Source organism: Pseudophryne corroboree, chromosome 4 (assembly GCF_028390025.1).
Source record: "Pseudophryne corroboree isolate aPseCor3 chromosome 4, aPseCor3.hap2, whole genome shotgun sequence".
NCBI classification, from domain to species: Eukaryota; Metazoa; Chordata; class Amphibia; order Anura; family Myobatrachidae; genus Pseudophryne; species Pseudophryne corroboree.
Genome location: NC_086447.1, coordinates 118,591,112 through 118,605,380, shown reverse-complemented (window position 1 = coordinate 118,605,380; position 14,269 = coordinate 118,591,112).

Below are 14,269 nucleotides of genomic sequence, written 5' to 3'. Positions count from 1 at the left end.
TTAACAAGGATTCACGGGTGGTCAATCTGTTGAAATCAGAGCACTACATTTTGGCCACCGTGCTCGATCCTAGATTTAAAGCCTACCTTGGATCTCTCTTTCCGGCAGACACAAGTCTGCTGGGGTTGAAAGACACCTGCTGGTGACAAAATTGTCAAGTCAAGCGGAACGCGACCTGTCAACATCTCCTCCTTCACATTCTCCCGCAACTGGGGGTGCGAGGAAAAGGCTCAGAATTCCGAGCCCACCCGCTGGCGGTGATGCAGGGCAGTCTGGAGCGACTGCTGATGCTGACATCTGGTCCGGACTGAAGGACCTGACAACGATTACGGACATGTCGTCTACTGTCACTGCATATGATTCTCTCAACATTGATAGAATGGTGGAGGATTATATGAGTGACCGCATCCAAGTAGGCACGTCACACAGTCCGTACTTATACTGGCAGGAAAAAGAGGCAATTTGGAGGCCCTTGCACAAACTGGCTTTATTCTACCTAAGTTGCCCTCCCACAAGTGTGTACTCCGAAAGAGTGTTTAGTGCCGCCGCTCACCTTGTCAGCAATCGGCGTACGAGGTTACTTCCAGAAAATGTGGAGAAGATGATGTTCATTAAAATGAATTATAATCAATTCCTCCGCGGAGACATTGACCAGCAGCAATTGCCTCCACAAAGTACACAGGGAGCTGAGATGGTGGATTCCAGTGGGGACGAATTGATAATCTGTGAGGAGGGGGATGTACACGGTGATATATCGGAGGGTGATGATGAGGTGGACATCTTGCCTCTGTAGAGCCAGTTTGTGCAAGGAGAGATTAATTGCTTCTTTTTTGGGGGGGGTCCAAACCAACCCGTCATATCAGTCACAGTCGTGTGGCAGACCCTGTCACTGAAATGATGGGTTGGTTAAAGTGTGCATGTCCTGTTTTGTTTATACAACATAAGGGTGGGTGGGAGGGCCCAAGGACAATTCCATCTTGCACCTCTTTTTTCTTTTCTTTTTCTTTGCATCATGTGCTGATTGGGGAGGGTTTTTTGGAAGGGACATCCTGCGTGACACTGCAGTGCCACTCCTAAATGGGCCCGGTGTTTGTGTCGGCCACTAGGGTCGCTAATCTTACTCACACAGTCAGCTACCTCATTGCGCCTCTTTTTTTCTTTGCGTCATGTGCTGTTTGGGGAGGGTTTTTTGGAAGGGACATCCTGCGTGACACTGCAGTGCCACTCCTAGATGGGCCCGGTGTTTGTGTCAGCCACTAGGGTCGCTAATCTTACTCACACAGCTACCTCATTGCGCCTCTTTTTTTCTTTGCGTCATGTGCTGTTTGGGGAGGGTTTTTTGGAAGGGCCATCCTGCGTGACACTGCAGTGCCACTCCTAGATGGGCCCGGTGTTTGTGTCGGCCACTAGGGTCGCTAATCTTACTCACACAGCTACCTCATTGCGCCTCTTTTTTTCTTTGCGTCATGTGCTGTTTGGGGAGGGTTTTTTGGAAGGGACATCCTGCGTGACACTGCAGTGCCACTCCTAGATGGGCCCGGTGTTTGTGTCGGCCACTAGGGTCGCTTATCTTACTCACACAGCGACCTCGGTGCAAATTTTAGGACTAAAAATAATATTGTGAGGTGTGAGGTATTCAGAATAGACTGAAAATGAGTGTAAATTATGGTTTTTGAGGTTAATAATACTTTGGGATCAAAATGACCCCCAAATTCTATGATTTAAGCTGTTTTTTAGTGTTTTTTGAAAAAAACACCCGAATCCAAAACACACCCGAATCCGACAAAAAAAATTCGGTGAGGTTTTGCCAAAACGCGTTCGAACCCAAAACACGGCCGCGGAACCGAACCCAAAACCAAAACACAAAACCCGAAAAATTTCAGGCGCTCATCTCTACTTGGCCGTCCCCATCACTTGAAGATAAAAAGTGTCATTAAATAAAAAATAATTGTGAGGAAGAATAAATTGTATACAATCTAAAAGAAAAGATCTATGTTCCTCACTGAGGTCATCATCCACAGACAATCTCCTGGCAATAACCAAATGACCTTTTATATGTGGGATATTAGTATAGAGAGAATTAACGTCCAGTGTTAGAAAGGCGTATGTGTCTTCCCACTGGATAGTAAGAATTTGGTTTAAAAAATGAGTGGTGTCCCTGAGATGTGACCTCAGTGAGGAAACCCGAGGTTGTAAAGAGGAATCTATTCAATTTTGTGAAGCCCTTCTAAATGTGGAAATTTTAAGGTTTAAGTATGTGTTTGTGTCCTTAGGACAGGTGGGATTGCCTTTTTGCTTTACATTTTTTATATTAGTGACGGATAGGATAAATGATGTTTAAACATGTGTCAGCAATTTCCCCCATTAGAGGGGTATATAAGTGTGCTCCAGAGACACCAGTCTCATACAGCTCATGCTTCTGAGGAAACTGGATGTTTCTGCCCAGAGAAACGCATCAAGCTTGCCTGTCACCATCTTCAGTCACCACCTATTGGATTTACATGGACTTACCGCTAAATTGAGGATCTATCCCACCCCACTCTATTTCAGTTTATGGATACCCATTGGATTCAGATGCGGAAACCCTGTTGCACGGCATCATAGCATCTCTGCCAAGGGACTGCCAAGAGAGACTATCCTGACTGGGTAACATCCTGTATAAATTAACTGATTGAGAGGTTCTGGGAACTAACGCTTGTCCTATCTTTATGCTATATTACCATTAGTGGTGACAACAGTAGTGAGACGGTGCATTGGAGCACTTTCTCATCCATTTTATAGTTTTAATAAAATTTGTGAATCTTTTACCTATCCGTCTATTCACTATTAATATAATATAAAATATCCGAATTTATACATATACATATATATTTTTTAAGTGTTTTGATTAAGGTTATAGGATAAACAACAGCGCTGGTTTTCTTCCATTTTCTTGTGCTTCATTATCAGGGATTGACACCCCTTTACCAGCTGCTATTGGCAGCGCAGTGGATATCTCCTCTTGTTTACTCCAAAGTTTTTTTGTCTTTTTCACTGCTGCAGCCATGAGTTATTTTTCTTATTTTAATGATAGAAATAGCAGAAGGCAATCCTACCTGTCTAATTGGGACATACTATGTGAAAATGTTTCTGAACCTGATACTATTGATATGAATTGAGATCTTCATCAACTTGAGGATCTATTAAAGGCGGAGTCCCGACATTGGTTAGATAGCATGAACTTACAAAAATATATAGATAAAAAATGATACCAAGGGGTCTCCGCCTTTTTAAACCCTCAATATTTCAAAGGGATGTTGAGTATCAAAAGGAATGGGATCAGATTTTGGACCATTGTTCATTATCTCTTATGTGTTTGATTGTTAAATTTAGAACATCTAAGGTGCAAACTATAGAGAAAGAGGTTGAAAATTTGAAGAAGTCGCTAGATAAACATACTACTAAACCAGAATATAAGGAAAAGGATAGACAAATTAATGAAAGATTAATCAGATTTGAAAGAACCTTGATAGAAACAAAACAAAAGAAAATGCAAAGGGATCTATCTGATTACCAAAATGACACTGTTAGGTCCTACAGGCAAAATGATAGATCAATACTGAGGGGAGATAATCATGAAAACTAACATCAAAACGAGATAAAGGTGGGCGGATAAGAACATATAGTCCCACACCTTACAATCGACAGGAGAAAGATTTATCCCACACAAACAGATATGCACCCCTAAGAGATGTGTATGCTGGTCTGACTTATGGCTCTCAGTATAGAGGGAATTCGAGGAAGAAAAGCTATTCCAATATCAGTACTAGAGATATGCCAAGTAGGGATCAATCTAGGGACACAACTTCTGGGAGGGATTTTTTAGGGACTCGCACCAGACACAACAGTTGGGGATATCAAGATCAGAGGAACATGGAACTAGAGGCCACCCCAAAACGCCAAAGAAACACAAGCCAAGAGGGAACAGAGGTAGAAAGAAGGAAAAATCAAAGAAAGATCTACCTTTAGCAACCAATAAAAAGCCCTCTAATGTATTTAATTTATCAAATAAGGTGTTAGATGAGAGCCAGCTTTCTCTGCTTGGTAGAGGATTACAGTTTTTGCCAACAAGCGAACCCAACATCTTCGATTTATATGTCGATTTAAATAGGTATGTACGAACTTTGTGCCGTAAACGTATCTTTGCTAAAAAAAAAGCCTCACTGAGCATAGAGACGACTCCATCCCAATTGTACTAGATAGTAATGATCATGTCAACTTTGGAGGAGCTTTGGGAGGAAAATCATGTAGATTGTGAGATAATTTCTCCCCCAAAGAAAATATATGATATCACTAACTTTGGACAGTTTAAACTCAAGTCAGAGTTTTTCCCTACAAGCGCAAAAAGTAGTAGTATCAAAACTTTTTATAGGATAACTTTGGAGGATTTCAAGAATCTATGCACACAGGATAAAAAATGAAGCTCCAATTTATCAAAAAAAGAAAAAAGGGCACTTAATATACTCACCAAGGATACATCGGTAATAATTAAAGAAGCCGACAAGGGTGGGGGTTTGGTGATACTAAACCGTGATGATTATATAACGGAATCGTTGAGACAACTTAATGATAAACACTTCTATAAGATATTATCTACTGATTCTACTAAGGAGTTTTTACTCAAATTACGTTCACTGCTGAATTCGGCATTGGTTTCGGGGGTGATATCCAGAGAAGATATGCGGTTCCTACTTCCTTCGTACCCTGTCACTCCCATTTTTTATTATTTGCCCAAAATTCACAAATCTCTTATCACTCCCCCTGGGCGACCTATTATTTCCGGTATTAATTCACTGACTTCTAATTTATCCTTTTACATAGATTCCTTTTTACAACCTTGGGTTTCCTCACTGAGGTCACATGGTCACATCTCAGGGACACCACTCATTTTTTAAACCAAATTCTTAATATCCAGTGGGAAGACACTTACGCCTTTCTAACACTGGACGTTAATTCTCTCTATACTAATATCCCACACATAAAAGGTCATGAGGTTATTGCCAGGAGATTGTCTGTGGATGATAACCTCAGTGAGGAACATAGATCTTTTCTTTTAGATTGTATACAATTTATTCTTTCTCACAAATATTTTTTATTTAATGACACTTTTTATCTTCAGGTGATGGGGACGGCCATGGGGACCGGGTTTGCCCCCAGTTATGCAAATCTCTACATGGGGGAGCTTGAGCAAACCCTAGTGTTGGAGAGCATCTGGGTGGTGAACCTGGTCTTCTATGGCCATTATATAGATGATCTTTTTATTATTTGGAATGGGGATCTTCACTCTGCATCTGCCTTCATTTCTCACCTTAATTCTAATCCTTATAATTTATCTTTCACTTCACGTTATTACACCACCTAAGTTGATTTTCTGGATATCACCCTCAAGATTGACAATAAACAGATTGTCACTTCTAATTACACAAAGAGTGTCAATACAAATACATACTTGAATCATCAAAGTGCACATTATAAACCATGGAAAGACACCATTCCCAAAGGCCAATTGATGCATCTAAGACGCAATTGCATGTACCTAGAAACCTTTAAATAACAGACACAAAACATGCTTGATTCATTCAGGACATGTGGGTATCCGGAAGAGATACTAAAAAAAGGGCCTTTTCAGAGGTAGCAACTATGGATAGGAGCCTACTTTTGCAACAACATAAAAAGAAAAATGAGAAGAAAATGGATCCTAATAATAGGGAAGATGATAAACATCTGGCCTTCATCGGTAAATGTAATAATAAGTCCACAGATATCAGAAATATAGTTCCTCACAACTATGGTAATGTACTGGGTAAGGTTTTACCATTAAAACCTCAAATAATATTTAGAAAAAAACAAATCACTTAAGAATATTTTAGCCCCTAGTCATCTGCAAAAGATCCCCAAAAAATCAGATAGTATTTGTCCATCAGATTGGTTAACACAGAAACGGTTAGGTTTCTTTAGATGTGGGAAACCAAGGTGTACCATGTGTATCCATATGGCAAGAAAAACATCTTCATTATCTATACCACCACAGGAGACTATATATCATTTGAAGTCCTTTATGAATTGTGATACTAAATACGTGGTATACCTACTTACCTGTGGTTGTGGCCTCCACTATGTTGGGAGGACCAGTAGAATGTTGAAAACCAAGTTTATGGAACATAGCCAGAACATAATTAATAAAAGCTATACACACAGTATACCATGACATTTTAATAATTTTCATGATAGTAAACCAGACAGCTTATCAATCATTGGTTTAGAATCTATACCCCAGACCAATAGAGGTGGGGATAGATTCACTATACTGTGTAAAAGAGAGATACAGATGTGTCCACTTACATCTTTGCTGTTTTGGTAAATTTGGCACAACATGCAAAACACGGCTAAGCTGTTTTTCACAAGTAGCAAGTGGATGGATTTTAAAATTTTTGTTTGCCATAATAGAATATGTATAAAGTAACATATTAAAGAAGCAAATTAAGAAAAATCACAAGGCATGGCTAAATCTCTGAGTCTATAACATGGAAAACTGTGCCATACATGGCGGGATATAGCAAAGATGTATTAACAGTTTGCACCCTGGAGGATTGAATGAAATGCTTGAACTCAATATAGTATTGTAGTAGGTGCTTGTAGAGTAAGATCATCTTGTGAGACGAAATACAGTGGTTATGGGCCCCTATATATCAAAAAATCAGAATGATTACTTAAACAATAGAGTATGAGAAAAAAGGAAAAATCAATATAACCCTTCTTTTTGTTTTTTTTTCTGCTCTTGTTTCTGTCTGTCTGTTGGTGTTCCAATCCCCAATGAATTAACCTTTTTGCATGTCTAAACAACATGATATTAATCTTTTCAATGCTGAAGAGTTCTTACAGCATTATATTCATATAATTATATCTTTATAGATAATGGTTTCATGTATAAACAAACCTTTAGTGTACTTATAATGATTATTCCATTGCCAAGTTTATGATTGGAAAGTGAATGTTATCATACGGTTACTATGGTTACTAAATTGGACCTGTCGATTTACACTTTTACAACAAGTGGTTATCTAGTAAGACCTTTCTTATTTATATGGGTCCTACCAACTAGTCAGACTATCCAGGGTACCCTGGGGTAGTGGACAACTGCAAGGTTAATATAGTGGAACCACAAGATTAACATCTATTAACCTTGCGATTAACCACATAATGCCACGGTTCCTACAATAATCATCTATGGAGATTTGTCACCATAGAAGTCTATGGGGAAACCAGTGTTAATTTTGACAAGTATTTTCAATTTAGTTTTAGTCTTACATAGTGATGAGCGGGTTCGGTTTCTCGGAAACCGATCCACCCGAACTTCAGCCTTTTTACACGGGTCCGAGCCGTGCTCGGATTCTCCTGTGTGGCTCGGGTAAACCGAGCGCGCCCGAACGTCATCATCCCGCTGTCGGATTCTCGCGAGATTCGGATTCTATATAAGCAGCCGCGCGTCGCCGCCATTTTCACACGTGCATTGAGATTGATAGGGAGAGGACGTGGCTGGCGTCCTCTCCGTTATAGTAGAAAAGACTGAATGACTTAGTTATAATTGTGGGGAGGATTGGGGACGGGGAGCAGCTGTTAGGGAGTACAGTGCAGGGTTTTGATTATAATACCACCAGTGAGTTTAATCCGTTGTTTCTCTGCCTGAAAAAAACGCTCCACCATATCTGTGCTCACTCAGTGTGCTGCACTGCTGCATGATATATCTGTGCTGAGTGCACTGCTCACACTGCCTAATTGTGGGGACTGGGGAGCAGTTATAGCAGGAGTACAGTGCACAGTTTTGCTGACAGTGACCACCAGTCCAGTATACGTTTGTCTGCCTGAAAAACACTCCTGTGGTGGCTTTTTTTTTCTTCATACTACTAGTTTAGCAGTCTGCTGACAGTGTCCACCAGGTCCGTTATTATTATACAGTATATTATATATATATATATAGCAGTACGGTAGGCCACGGCTGTACCTACCTCTGTGTCGTCAGTGCACTCGTCCTCCATAAGTAATATAATACTATACTATCCATCCATCTACATTGTATACCTGTGGTGGCTTTTTTTATCTTCATACTAGTTTAGCAGTCTGCTGACAGTGTCCACCAGGTCCGTTATTATTATTATACAGTATATTATATATATATATATAGCAGTACGGTAGGCCACGGCTGTACCTACCTCTGTGTCGTCAGTGCACTCGTCCTCCATAAGTAATATAATACTATACTATCCATCCAACTACATTGTATACCTGTGGTGGCTTTTTTTTTCTTCATACTAGTTTAGCAGTCTGCTGACAGTGTCCACCAGGTCCGTTATTATTATACAGTATATTATATATATATATATATATATATATAAAGCAGTACGGTAGGCCACGGCTGTACCTACCTCTGTGTCGTCAGTGCACTCGTCGTCCATAAGTAATATAATACTATACTATCCATCCATCTACATTGTATACCTGTGGTGGGTTTTTTTTTCTTCATACTAGTTTAGCAGTCTGCTGACAGTGTCCACCAGGTCCGTTATTATTATACAGTATATTATATATATATATATATATATATATATATATATAGCAGTACGGTAGGCCACGGCTGTACCTACCTCTGTGTCGTCAGTGCACTCGTCCTCCATAAGTAATATAATACTATCCATCCATCTACATTGTATACCTGTGGTGGCTTTTTTTTTCTTCATACTAGTTTAGCAGTCTGCTGACAGTGTCCACCAGGTCCGTTATTATTATTATACAGTATATTATATATATATATATATATATATATAGCAGTACGGTAGGCCACGGCTGTACCTACCTCTGTGTCGTCAGTGCACTCGTCGTCCATAAGTAATATAATACTATACTATCCATCCATCTACATTGTATACCTGTGGTGGGTTTTTTTTTCTTCATACTAGTTTAGCAGTCTGCTGACAGTGTCCACCAGGTCCGTTATTATTATACAGTATATTATATATATATATAGCAGTACGGTAGGCCACGGCTGTACCTACCTCTGTGTCGTCAGTGCACTCGTCCTCCATAAGTTATATAATATAATACTATACTATCCATCCATCTATATTGTATACCTGTGGTGGCTTTTTTTTTTCTTCATACTAGTTTAGCAGTCTGCTGACAGTGTCCACCAGGTCCGTTATTATTATTATACAGTATATTATATATATATATAGCAGTACGGTAGGCCACGGCTGTACCTACCTCTGTGTCGTCAGTGCACTCGTCCTCCATAAGTAATATAATACTATACTATCCATCCATCTACATTGTATACCTGTGGTGGCTTTTAGTTGTGCGCATTAAAATATGGAGAACAAAAATGTGGAGGTTAAAAAAATAGGGAAAGATCAAGATCCACTTCCACCTCATGCTGAAGCTGCTGCCACTAGTCATGGCCGAGACGATGAAATGCCATCAACGTCGTCTGCCAAGGCCGATGCCCAATGTCATAGTACAGAGCATGTAAAATCCAAAACACAAAAGATCAGTAAAATGACCCAAAAATCAAAATTAAAAGCGTCTGAGGAGAAGCGTAAACTTGCCAATATGCCATTTACGACACGGAGTGGCAAGGAACGGCTGAGGCCCTGGCCTATGTTCATGGCTAGTGGTTCAGCTTCACATGAGGATGGAAGCACTCATCCTCTCGCTAGAAAAAAGAAAAGACTTAAAGAAGCAAATTAAGAAAAATCACAAGGCATGGCTAAATCTCTGAGTCTATAACATGGAAAACTGTGCCATACATGGCGGGATATAGCAAAGATGTATTAACAGTTTGCACCCTGGAGGATTGAATGAAATGCTTGAACTCAATATAGTATTGTAGTAGGTGCTTGTAGAGTAAGATCATCTTGTGAGACGAAATACAGTGGTTATGGGCCCCTATATATCAAAAAATCAGAATGATTACTTAAACAATAGAGTATGAGAAAAAAGGAAAAATCAATATAACCCTTCTTTTTGTTTTTTTTTTCTGCTCTTGTTTCTGTCTGTCTGTTGGTGTTCCAATCCCCAATGAATTAACCTTTTTGCATGTCTAAACAACATGATATTAATCTTTTCAATGCTGAAGAGTTCTTACAGCATTATATTCATATAATTATATCTTTATAGATAATGGTTTCATGTATAAACAAACCTTTAGTGTACTTATAATGATTATTCCATTGCCAAGTTTATGATTGGAAAGTGAATGTTATCATACGGTTACTATGGTTACTAAATTGGACCTGTCGATTTACACTTTTACAACAAGTGGTTATCTAGTAAGACCTTTCTTATTTATATGGGTCCTACCAACTAGTCAGACTATCCAGGGTACCCTGGGGTAGTGGACAACTGCAAGGTTAATATAGTGGAACCACAAGATTAACATCTATTAACCTTGCGATTAACCACATAATGCCACGGTTCCTACAATAATCATCTATGGAGATTTGTCACCATAGAAGTCTATGGGGAAACCAGTGTTAATTTTGACAAGTATTTTCAATTTAGTTTTAGTCTTACATAGTGATGAGCGGGTTCGGTTTCTCGGAAACCGATCCACCCGAACTTCAGCCTTTTTACACGGGTCCGAGCCGTGCTCGGATTCTCCTGTGTGGCTCGGGTAAACCGAGCGCGCCCGAACGTCATCATCCCGCTGTCGGATTCTCGCGAGATTCGGATTCTATATAAGCAGCCGCGCGTCACCGCCATTTTCACACGTGCATTGAGATTGATAGGGAGAGGACGTGGCTGGCGTCCTCTCCGTTATAGTAGAAAAGACTGAATGACTTAGTTATAATTGTGGGGAGGATTGGGGACGGGGAGCAGCTGTTAGGGAGTACAGTGCAGGGTTTTGATTATAATACCACCAGTGAGTTTAATCCGTTGTTTCTCTGCCTGAAAAAAACGCTCCACCATATCTGTGCTCACTCAGTGTGCTGCACTGCTGCATGATATATCTGTGCTGAGTGCACTGCTCACACTGCCTAATTGTGGGGACTGGGGAGCAGTTATAGCAGGAGTACAGTGCACAGTTTTGCTGACAGTGACCACCAGTCCAGTATACGTTTGTCTGCCTGAAAAACACTCCTGTGGTGGCTTTTTTTTTCTTCATACTACTAGTTTAGCAGTCTGCTGACAGTGTCCACCAGGTCCGTTATTATTATACAGTATATTATATATATATATATAGCAGTACGGTAGGCCACGGCTGTACCTACCTCTGTGTCGTCAGTGCACTCGTCCTCCATAAGTAATATAATACTATACTATCCATCCATCTACATTGTATACCTGTGGTGGCTTTTTTTATCTTCATACTAGTTTAGCAGTCTGCTGACAGTGTCCACCAGGTCCGTTATTATTATTATACAGTATATTATATATATATATATAGCAGTACGGTAGGCCACGGCTGTACCTACCTCTGTGTCGTCAGTGCACTCGTCCTCCATAAGTAATATAATACTATACTATCCATCCATCTACATTGTATACCTGTGGTGGGTTTTTTTTTCTTCATACTAGTTTAGCAGTCTGCTGACAGTGTCCACCAGGTCCGTTATTATTATACAGTATATTATATATATATATAGCAGTACGGTAGGCCACGGCTGTACCTACCTCTGTGTCGTCAGTGCACTCGTCCTCCATAAGTAATATAATACTATACTATCCATCCAACTACATTGTATACCTGTGGTGGCTTTTTTTTTCTTCATACTAGTTTAGCAGTCTGCTGACAGTGTCCACCAGGTCCGTTATTATTATACAGTATATTATATATATATATATATATATATATATATATAAAGCAGTACGGTAGGCCACGGCTGTACCTACCTCTGTGTCGTCAGTGCACTCGTCGTCCATAAGTAATATAATACTATACTATCCATCCATCTACATTGTATACCTGTGGTGGGTTTTTTTTTCTTCATACTAGTTTAGCAGTCTGCTGACAGTGTCCACCAGGTCCGTTATTATTATACAGTATATTATATATATATATATATATATATAGCAGTACGGTAGGCCACGGCTGTACCTACCTCTGTGTCGTCAGTGCACTCGTCCTCCATAAGTAATATAATACTATCCATCCATCTACATTGTATACCTGTGGTGGCTTTTTTTTTCTTCATACTAGTTTAGCAGTCTGCTGACAGTGTCCACCAGGTCCGTTATTATTATTATACAGTATATTATATATATATATATATATATATATATAGCAGTACGGTAGGCCACGGCTGTACCTACCTCTGTGTCGTCAGTGCACTCGTCGTCCATAAGTAATATAATACTATACTATCCATCCATCTACATTGTATACCTGTGGTGGGTTTTTTTTTCTTCATACTAGTTTAGCAGTCTGCTGACAGTGTCCACCAGGTCCGTTATTATTATACAGTATATTATATATATATATAGCAGTACGGTAGGCCACGGCTGTACCTACCTCTGTGTCGTCAGTGCACTCGTCCTCCATAAGTTATATAATATAATACTATACTATCCATCCATCTACATTGTATACCTGTGGTGGCTTTTTTTTTTCTTCATACTAGTTTAGCAGTCTGCTGACAGTGTCCACCAGGTCCGTTATTATTATTATACAGTATATTATATATATATATAGCAGTACGGTAGGCCACGGCTGTACCTACCTCTGTGTCGTCAGTGCACTCGTCCTCCATAAGTAATATAATACTATACTATCCATCCATCTACATTGTATACCTGTGGTGGCTTTTAGTTGTGCGCATTAAAATATGGAGAACAAAAATGTGGAGGTTAAAAAAATAGGGAAAGATCAAGATCCACTTCCACCTCATGCTGAAGCTGCTGCCACTAGTCATGGCCGAGACGATGAAATGCCATCAACGTCGTCTGCCAAGGCCGATGCCCAATGTCATAGTACAGAGCATGTAAAATCCAAAACACAAAAGATCAGTAAAATGACCCAAAAATCAAAATTAAAAGCGTCTGAGGAGAAGCGTAAACTTGCCAATATGCCATTTACGACACGGAGTGGCAAGGAACGGCTGAGGCCCTGGCCTATGTTCATGGCTAGTGGTTCAGCTTCACATGAGGATGGAAGCACTCATCCTCTCGCTAGAAAAAAGAAAAGACTTAAGCTGGCAAAAGCACAGCAAAGAACTGTGCGTTCTTCGAAATCACAAATCCCCAAGGAGAGTCCAATTGTGTCGGTTGCGATGCCTGACCTTCCCAACACTGGACGGGAAGAGCTTGCGCCTTCCACCATTTGCACACCCCTGCAAGTGCTGGAAGGAGCACCCGCAGTCCAGTTCCTGATAGTCAAATTGAAGATGTCACTGTTGAAGTACACCAGGATGAGGAGGATATGGGTGTTGCTGGCGCTGGGGAGGAAATTGACAAGGAGGATTCTGATGGTGAGGTGGTTTGTTTAAGTCAGGCACCCGGGGAGACACCTGTTGTCCGTGGGAGGAATATGGCCATTGACATGCCTGGTCAAAATACAAAAAAAATCAGCTCTTCAGTGTGGAATTATTTCAACAGAAATGCGGACAACTGGTGTCAAGCCGTGTGTTGCCTTTGTCAAGCTGTAATAAGTAGGGGTAAGGACGTTAACCACCTCGGAACATCCTCCCTTATACGTCACCTGCAGCGCATTCATAATAAGTCAGTGACAAGTTCAAAAACTTTGGGCGACAGCGGAAGCAGTCCACTGACCAGTAAATCCCTTCCTCTTGTAACCAAGCTCCCGCAAACCACACCACCAACTCCCTCAGTGTCAATTTCCTCCTTACCCAGGAAAGCCAATAGTCCTGCAGGCCATGTCACTGGCAAGTCTGACGAGTCCTCTCCTGCCTGGGATTCCTCCGATGCATCCTTGAGTGTAACGCCTACTGCTGCTGGCGCTGCTGTTGTTGCTGCTGGGAGTCGATCGTCATCCCAGAGGGGAAGTCGGAAGACCACTTGTACTACTTCCAGTAAGCAATTGACTGTCCAACAGTCCTTTGCGAGGAAGATGAAATATCACAGCAGTCATCCTGTTGCAAAGCGGATAACTCAGGCCTTGACAACTATGTTGGTGTTAGACGTGCGTCCAGTATCCGCCGATAGTTCACGGGGAACTAGAGAATTGCTTGAGGTAGTGTGCCCCCGTTACCAAATACCATCTAGGTTCCACTTCTCTAGG